An 8,674-nucleotide genomic window follows, 5' to 3' on the forward strand; every position below is an offset into this window, starting at 1 on the left:
CCTGACTAGGGCTACAGTTATTAACATGGGTATTTGTGGGTGACAATGGCTCTATGCCCGGCACTTAACACAGTGCCGGACATAGAGCAGGTGTCCGATGGATGTTAACTAAAGAGAAAAAGGAGAGAGGAAGAAAGGAAGGTGGGGTTAAAAAAAAAAAAAGGGAAAAGAAAGGAAGGAAGTCTGCAGGAAAATGATAAGAAAATAAAATGAAGGGTTAGAATGTAACATGTTTGTCAAAAGGTCTTGTGCAATTGCTGCAGGAGGTCTGCGCCATTGTTCTGGGTTTCCTAGCAACCAAAGCAAGAAAGGGAACACAATCAGTTATAATGTTCACAGTGTCCATAAGATAAAAACAGCTCAGTTGCTCAGAAATGTTCTCCCATGACTCCTCTCAAAGGGAGCACGAGGACACTATGGTGTATAGTATGTCCGCAGCAGCATTCCTACAACAAATATAGAATCGAATTCTGAGCAGCTGCCTCTCGGTACAGCCTCAATGCAGGTGACTGGCATATTGCCAACAGGCACGAGTACACTCAAGGAGCCAAAAGAATTGCACACAAATGAGCAAGTCTCTGAAGGTTTAGCTTGGTTCTGAGATAAATGTTTCAATATCTGGGGGCAGGAGTGGAAAATACCTTCCCGGCAAGCGTCCCGGCAAGCGTACTATCACCAGCAATCCAAGCCCAGGGCAGACCTCCCCAGTGATCACTGAACTGTGTCCCGCGGAGACTGTACTTCAGCTCATGGACCTTCCCCGTGGAGCATGGAGCACACCGATCGGTTCCTCTAGCATGCCAGCTTGGATCCATCTGCCAATCAGAGCTTATTGATAAAATACTCCTCATTGATATGCTCTATGAATATTATTTCATAGCATAATGTTTTCATACAGATGGGGCAAGAGCCAGTTGGAAATCAAAGTGGCTGGTAACAGAGAAGAAATATTTTACGTGGGTAAGTCAGGCCAGAAAATTATGGTGCGATAGGCAAAGAAGTGGAGGCGGATTTGACATTCTTGCATGAAAAGGCTCAGCACTGGGAGAAGGACTAAATTCAAACCCAAGGTTGCTTCTGTGTTCAGACAGACGGCTCCTGAAGTGTAACAAGATCTTGTGTGTTAGGGTTTAGGTTAGACAGACCTGACTGGAGGGGAGACCTAGGGCTTCCGTGACACTTCCCCTCTGTAGATGCCTTGTCAACCTCTGATTCATGAGTTCACACGGGCGTCGTTCCGGGGCGTCGTTCACATAATTACCTGGCCAATGAATACATTGTTTTTAAGAAAATGAAAGACGGTACACTGCTTGAAACAGGAAAGGATACTCTCGGTAGACGAGATGTGAAGGATACATAGAAGATGTGGTAGCTGTCACTTTGGTGGGCCCCTGAACCACACTGCCCGTAGCCGTGTCCTTTTGTAGTCCCCACCACACTGACCCTGGACTTGGCATGTGGCTGGCTGGCTTTACATTGATGTAAATGGAGGCTTATAAGAGCTTGCACAATAGAGTTTGTCTGTTGAGGATTTTTCTTGTCACCCAGCCACCATGCTGTAAGGAGGCCCAAGCAGCCATGTGGAGAGGCCAACATGGAGGAGAGCCAAGGCCCCTGGCTGACAGCTGACCTGACATCCCAGCCAGGAACCAGCTCTGATCAAAGCGTACCGATTCCATATTGTCGGAATGTTGCCAACACCACCGTGCAAAAAGGTTAGTTGACCTCCCAGCCATCCCAACATCACCACATTAAGTAAAAGAACGGCCTGGTCAACCCGCAGCAGCGTGAAAAATGACACACTTTTGATGTTTTAAAGTTTGAGGTGGTTTGTTATGCAGCAGGGGTTAACTGAAAAATAGAAAGCAGTGATGGAGAAAGGACAGAGGAAATTTAAACCTGAGACCAAAATTCTTCCCAAGGGAGACAAGGAGCAGGGTAGTGGTGGTGGTGGTGGTGGTGGTTGTGGTGTGTGTGTTTTAAGGTAGCCGTTTCCTTCCTAAGGAGTTGAAGGAGTTTCTGGGAATGAGATGTGGTCAGCTCAGTTTGGTGTGTTTGTGGGACTCCAGTAGGAGACTTCTGCAGATCCAGTAGACGTTTGCATCTCCAAAACAAGAATTATGCTAAGAAGAATGATGAGAGCTGGACATGCGGATTTGGGGACCCCCAGCATTAGTTAAAATCATAGGAGTAAATGAGATCATGCAGAGAGTGAGTATGAAGGGGTAAAAAAGAAGCAAGCCAAGAATGGAACCATGAGGAATATCATCTGTGCTGAAGGGTGACTACAGACCAGGACATGTCACATAGGAAACTGAAAAGCAAAGGACAGAGAGGGGCGAAAAATTACAAAACTGCATCACAAAACCCAGGCAAAGAGAGTGCCAGAGTGAGTGGTCACTTATCATGCCCAACGAGGTCAAATAAAATGACAAAAAGAGGTTCTTTGTATTTGGCAGTTAGGAGATCACCAGCCAGCAGCTGTGGAGGTGTCTAGTGCAGTGGTGGCAAGCCAGACATTGTTGCCTGAAGACTGGCGGGAGATAAGAAGAATAAGACCCTGTGACAGGAAGGAAGAAGAAAGAGAGACACTTGGGGGCTGGCACAGCATTGAGGCCATTTTTTCAGTTAGGGGAAATAATTATATGCTTGTGGGTACCAAGAAAAGGTGCCAGTAGAAATGGAGAGGTTGGAATCACCAGAAAGAAAAGAGAGAGGTCGTCCACTAAGACAGTAAGGGGGTGAACTCAAGAGCAAAGGTGGAAAAATTAGCCTGGAAAAGAAGGGAAATTTCTGAGGTGGCTGGGAGAAGAGAAAGAGACCTACTTATAACTGGGTTGATCTAGTTTCTCTTGTTGGGAAATGAGCAGAGATGGGCAGAATTAAATGAAATGTGTACACATAATCAGCCTGGTCTATATTTATTTCCCTGTAACCAGAGAGGCAGCATATTCAAGTGATGTGGACTCTGAAACGCAGCCTACTGCTTTGAACTTCGTTTCTGGCCATGACATGCTTTTTCGTGGAAGGTCATATTTATTTCACGGCAACTGTGCTCGCTCTCCATGGCTTATTTCAAAGATTCAGATCACGTGAGACAGATAATTCCAGCTCTTTATTGTCCTTGGAACCCTGGTAAGATTTTTATAAACACGACAACAGCCTTGATAATGTGGTATAAACTGGACTAATTATAGTTATTTATCTTATGCTCGATTGCATCAAAATACTAGGTGAGACAGCTAATGATAAAAATACAACTGAACAGTTAAAATATATTAAGAAGGGAAAAAAATCACAACTGTGACAAAAATTTGAAAACTATTTAGCCTCCACAGTAATTATAGAAATGTAAATTTGAAAATGTGACACCGTCTATTATATAATCCAAAGGAAAGTCAAATTAACAAGTCTGCAGGGTAGACTTTAGGAAAATAGTAATGTAGAATGGCAAGGGAATATTTCAGTTGGTTCAATTCTTTGCATAACTGCTGGTATTTATTGAGCATTTAATCTACATCAAGGACTATTCTAACGTGTATTCATTGAATCTTCATTTAACCTTCTGAGGTAGATTGTGTCAATGTTATAAAAAGGAAACTGGGGCACAGCATGGTTAAGAAAATTATCCAAGGTCATGAAAAAAGTAAGTGGCCAGGCTGTGACTCAAAACCAGGTAGACTGATTGCAAAAGTCCTTGCTCTTAACTAGTACTCTTAACTAGCAGTTTTCCAACTTCTTGAAACTAGGGGTGACCCTCTACCTGCTTTTTTTTTTTTTTTTAAATTCCTGGAGCCCTGCTGCTAGGAAAAGCTTCCCAGAAACTCTTGATGCTAAAGAAGGAAGCAGGAGATGTTGGTTTTCAGGGCTTAGGTCAACCACATCTTTCTGAAGGGTATTAATGCTCAGTTGGAAACAAGTCAAGTGTGGGGAGAAAAGTACCCTACAGTCTCAGAGGTCTTAAAGATTGCTGTGTGTTAGTGACACCATAGCGAAGTTTGGTGAAGGCTTGGACTGGTTAAATCTTGGTTCCTTTGGACTTTTACCCCCCTCCCTTCTTCACTGGAGCTCAAGCTTGGGTCACGGGCAGAACTGCAGCCTAATGAGGAGAGGGTATTATTTCACATACTTACAGTGTCTTCTGGGCAGGTGAGTCTTTTTCTGCCTTTAGCTTCTTGACCTTAGTTTCTATTTATACCTACAATACTCATCCTGTCAAATAGAGGGATCCAATAGCAGCTACATTTTCACGCACTCCTGAAGTATAAAAATCCTAAGCACATAGTAATTGCCCTTTATATTTTTTAAATGTCTTATCTTTCTTTGTCATTAAATTAATTTCCAGAATAGATTTCTTCCTCCTTCTTTCTCCTGACTGCTTTTTCTAGAGTTTAACTAAATGTTTTTTTGCCAATAGCTCTGTTTCTTATAAGTCCTCACATTTGTTCTAATTATAAACTAGCACACATGGTGACATACACTACTTTCCTAGGCGGAATTCCAGAAAGCAATGACAAGCAAAGAAAGAAGAGCTCCATAAGTAAGCTGAATTTAGTCTAGGGTATTGCAAATTGCCCTTTGCTGCTGCATTTTTTTTTTAATCCAAAAAGAAGTTTTATTTCTAGCTGAACAGGTCGTAATGGGTTTCCCTCTCTCTTTGGGGCAAGTAATGTGTTGTTGTCATCTTTGTAATCTCACCCCTAGTGCCTTGCACGTAGGAAGTCAAAGAAATAAACTGCGCCTGATGGCATAGACATACTGGTGTCCTTGTTATAGCTTACTGGTTAGCTAATTCAAAAACTGTATGTAGTCAAATCTCACAATATATTTATTGTGAAAAAAACAAACAAGAAAAAAACCTTTCTTACCCTCAAATAAGAAAAGGAATTTAAAGTGGGAAGAGTCACTCACAATCCTATCACCCTAAATATACTGTTAGTAATAATAGTGGTTGTAGACTTTTAGTCATATATATAATATATACGTAACATCTTATATATATATTATATATTATAATATTTTATATATATAAAATGTTATATATATTTTATATATATTACATATAATACATAATATAGTAAAATATATATTATGTTTTATGTATATATTTCTATATATTATGTATAATATGTATTTGTATATATATATTTCATACATATATGATATATATAGGTATATATATCAGACATTTAAAACAAAATGGTGTACTCAGAGCCCATAGGACAAAATGGTATGCTATACATCTTGTTCTGTAGCCTGCTGTTTTACTCAGTTGATTTGATACTTTCTCAAATCAATAAACGTTCTTCAAAAGATCTTTATAGCTCTGTCATATGATTGATTGACTGATACTTTCCTTTCTGTAATCTCTCTTGGTTGAGTTTTGGTATCAGAGTTAAGTTAACTTCATGATGTGAATTTGGAAGTTCATCATCTCAGCTCTCAATAGTTTATTTAGCGTCTATTCTTTGAACATTTGAAGGCATTCCACTCCCAAACTGCTTAGCATGGAAGGATTTCCACAATGTATTAAATAAAAAGAAGAAAGTTTCAGAAAAATGTGTGTAGTATGATACCATTTTTATTTTTTTTAAATTGTGTTTAGGGGTATATTTGTTCAGATAGATAGATAGATAGATAGATAGATAGATAGATAGATAGATAATGTTCTTAAGTATACAGGAAAAGTTTAAAAGTATACATATCAAACAGATAATGGTGGTGACCCCTGCAGAGTTGTTGTGCAGGAAAGAAGGACAAGTCAGTCTACTTTATACATTTATCTCTATATATTGTATAAGTTTTTGACATCTGATTTACTTTTCTTTTGAGGTATAACTTCATATAGTAAAGAACACCAGTCTCAGTATAAAGCTGAAAAATGTGTACATGTGTAAACACCTACAGCTGATTGCACTTTCTGAAGATGACGACAACCTCTCCAATCCCATGTGGCTTTCTCACAAGGTGACTGGCCACTCCGCCATCAAGAATAGAGTCTGTGTCCCCTCCTTTTGAACCTGGCAGGCCTTTGTATCACCTCAGCAATGAAGTGTGGAGGTAATATGCTGTGTGACCGTCAAGGTTGCGTCGTACGAAGAGATAGGGCCTCTTCTTGGCTCTCTCGCAGGCCACTTGCCCTTGGAGCCACCATGCTGTGAGGAAGCCCAGTCCCACAGAGAGGCCCACGTGGAGAGAAACCAAGGTCCTGGGCCCTCAACCCCAACTAAGCTCCCAGCCCACAGCCAGCCCCAATTGCCTTCTTGGAAGTGGGTCCTCTAGTCCTCAGTCAGGCCACCCCAGATGACTGCATGGAGCTTTCCCTGCCAAGCCCTGCCCAAGTTGCAGATTCTTGAGAAAAACAAAAGATTGTTGTTTTAAGCCACTAAGTTTTGGGCTGGTTTGTTACACAGTAATGAATAATCAGAACTATAACTACCACCAGTTTTCGATATAGAACATTTCTGTTCCCCAGAAGGTTCCCTTGTACCCTGTCTTAGTCAACAACCCCCCAAAAGATAACCACTATTCTTCCTCTAGCACTGCATCTTAGGTTTGCCTATTGTGAAGTTTCATATAAATGGAATCATGATGTATTCTTCGTGTCTGGCTTCTTTTGCTCAACATGTTTATGAAATTAATTCATGTTGCAGTATTACAGTTGGTTCTTTTTCATCCATTGTATGAATACACCATCGTTTATCCATTCTACCACTATTGATAATTATTTGGCCATTTATTATAGATAAAGCTGTTATACATGTTCATGCGCTTTGCTTTGGCAAGTGTAAGTACTAGTTTCTGTTGGATATGTACCTAGGAGTAGACTGACTGGGTCATGGGATATGGGTAGGTTTCACCGTGGTAGTGTGGTGGTTGTAAAACATATTCACAAATTCTTTGACACTACTCCATCAAGAAGTAGAAGAAGTGGGGACTATAATCCCCCGACCCCCGCCTTTGAATCTGGGCTGGTCTTAGTGACTCATTTGTATCCAGTAGAATGCAGTGGATCTAACCTTGCGTGACTTGTGAGGCTAGGTCCAAAAAAGTTATGCGGCTCCACCTGGTTTTCTTGGGTCCCTTGCTCTGGGAAATTTCTAGTCAGTATTTCTTCACATACTGTTCTGCCTCATTCTCTGTTCTCCTTCTAGTCCTCTATTATACATATACTAGTCCTTTTAATTTTGTCTCATGGGATTGAGATAAATTCTTTTCTGTATTTTCTGTCCTTTTTTTCTCCCTGTGTTTCAATTTGGACATCTTCTACTGACTTGTGTTTTAGTTATACTGTTTTGTATTTCTAGGAATTTGTCCGTTTCATCCAGGTTATCCAATTTTTTGGCATACAATTATTCATAGTACTCTTATAATCCTTTTATTTTTGTAGCATAGGTGGTAACGTCCCCACTCTCATTTCTGATTTTAGTAATTTGAGTCTTCTTTTTTCTTAGTCCATCTAACTAAAGTTTTATCAATTTTGTTGATCTTTTCAAAGAACCACCTTTTACTTCCCTTATTTTTCTGTATTGTTTTTCCGTTCTCTGTTTCATTTATCAGTGCTGTAATATTTATTACTTCCTCACTTCTGCTAGCTTGGGTTCAGTTTATTCTTTTTTCTAGTTCCTTAAGTTGTAAAGTTAAGTTCTTTCATGGTTTTTAATGTGAGCATCTGTAGCTGTAAACTTCTGCCTTAGCACTGCTTCCCATAAGGTTAGGTTTGCTGTGTTTTCATTTTCATTAGTCTCTAAGTATTTTCTAATTCCTCTCATGATTTCTTCTTTGATCCACTGGTTGTTTAAAAATGTGTTGTTCAATTACCACAATTTTGTGAATTTTCCAGTTTTCCTTTTGTTACTGATTTCTGACTTCATCTGGTTGTGGTCAGAGAAGATACTTCACATGATATCTATCTTTTAAAATCTGTTGAGACTTAATTTGTGTCCTAACATATGGTCTATCCTGGAAAATGTCCCATGTGTACTTGAGAAGAATGCACTGAGTACGTCTGTTAGATCTAGCTGATTATGCTAGATAAAGTGGCCTGTACTATTTTTTGTTTGATACATTTAAGGTTTCTTTGAGATTTAAAATATGGTTAGCATTTGGTAAAGGATTATATAACACATTAAGAAAAAAGAATCCATGAGTCCACATGGATATTCAAAAAGAGAGACAGAAAAGAGGAAGGAAGAGGAAGAGGACAGGGAAGGCGCTTGGTTACAGTCATCGGGTGGATGCAGGCGGGAGCAACAGCTTCTGAGTGGTGACTTGGGGCTGTGAGGACTCCTGCCTCCCCTCCCACAGGCTCCCTTGGCCGTGTCCTCCGGACCCCTCCACTTCCAGGTGAGAAACTCTTAGAGGGACAGTCTAGGGACCTGTCCTAGGTACACGCGGGGCACTGGAGCTGATGACGCGGGGCCCGAGGGAAGGAAGGGCCAGGAGCAGCAAGCGCCCCAGATCGGTGGCGGCGCCTGGAGCCGGGCCGCACACGGCCCGCAGAAGCTCCACCTCCGGGAGCAAGGCGCTGAGACGTGCTCGGTGTGCCCTTACGGCCCGGCCACCGCTGGGTACTCGGTCCCCTCAAGCCCGATCGGCGCTGCGCGCGCTCCCGCGTCCCGGCCGGCGGGGACGCGCCGACAGTTCCGGGCGGGGCGGGGCGGGGCGGGGCGGG

At 41.5% G+C, this 8,674-nt stretch overlaps 1 long non-coding RNA gene across 3 annotated transcripts in view; it reads left to right on the top strand.

The window, feature by feature from the left end:
- LOC117018883 (uncharacterized) overlaps positions 1–6,599 on the top strand; it is an 18,743-nt gene extending 12,144 nt beyond the window's left edge. For 2 of the 3 annotated variants that reach the window (XR_004422349.1, XR_004422350.1), the window contains exons 4-6: positions 1,549–1,715; positions 2,940–3,135; positions 5,833–6,599. This is a non-coding gene — a long non-coding RNA (uncharacterized LOC117018883). Of the gene's footprint in view, positions 1–628; positions 961–1,548; positions 1,716–2,939; positions 3,136–5,832 lie in introns of all 3 variants that reach the window. The other variant, XR_004422348.1, reaches the window with a different exon arrangement.
- Positions 6,600–8,674: the final 2,075 nt, after the last annotated feature.

The sequence above is a fragment of the Rhinolophus ferrumequinum genome, chromosome 28, assembly GCF_004115265.2.
Source record: "Rhinolophus ferrumequinum isolate MPI-CBG mRhiFer1 chromosome 28, mRhiFer1_v1.p, whole genome shotgun sequence".
Classification (NCBI taxonomy): Eukaryota; Metazoa; Chordata; class Mammalia; order Chiroptera; family Rhinolophidae; genus Rhinolophus; species Rhinolophus ferrumequinum.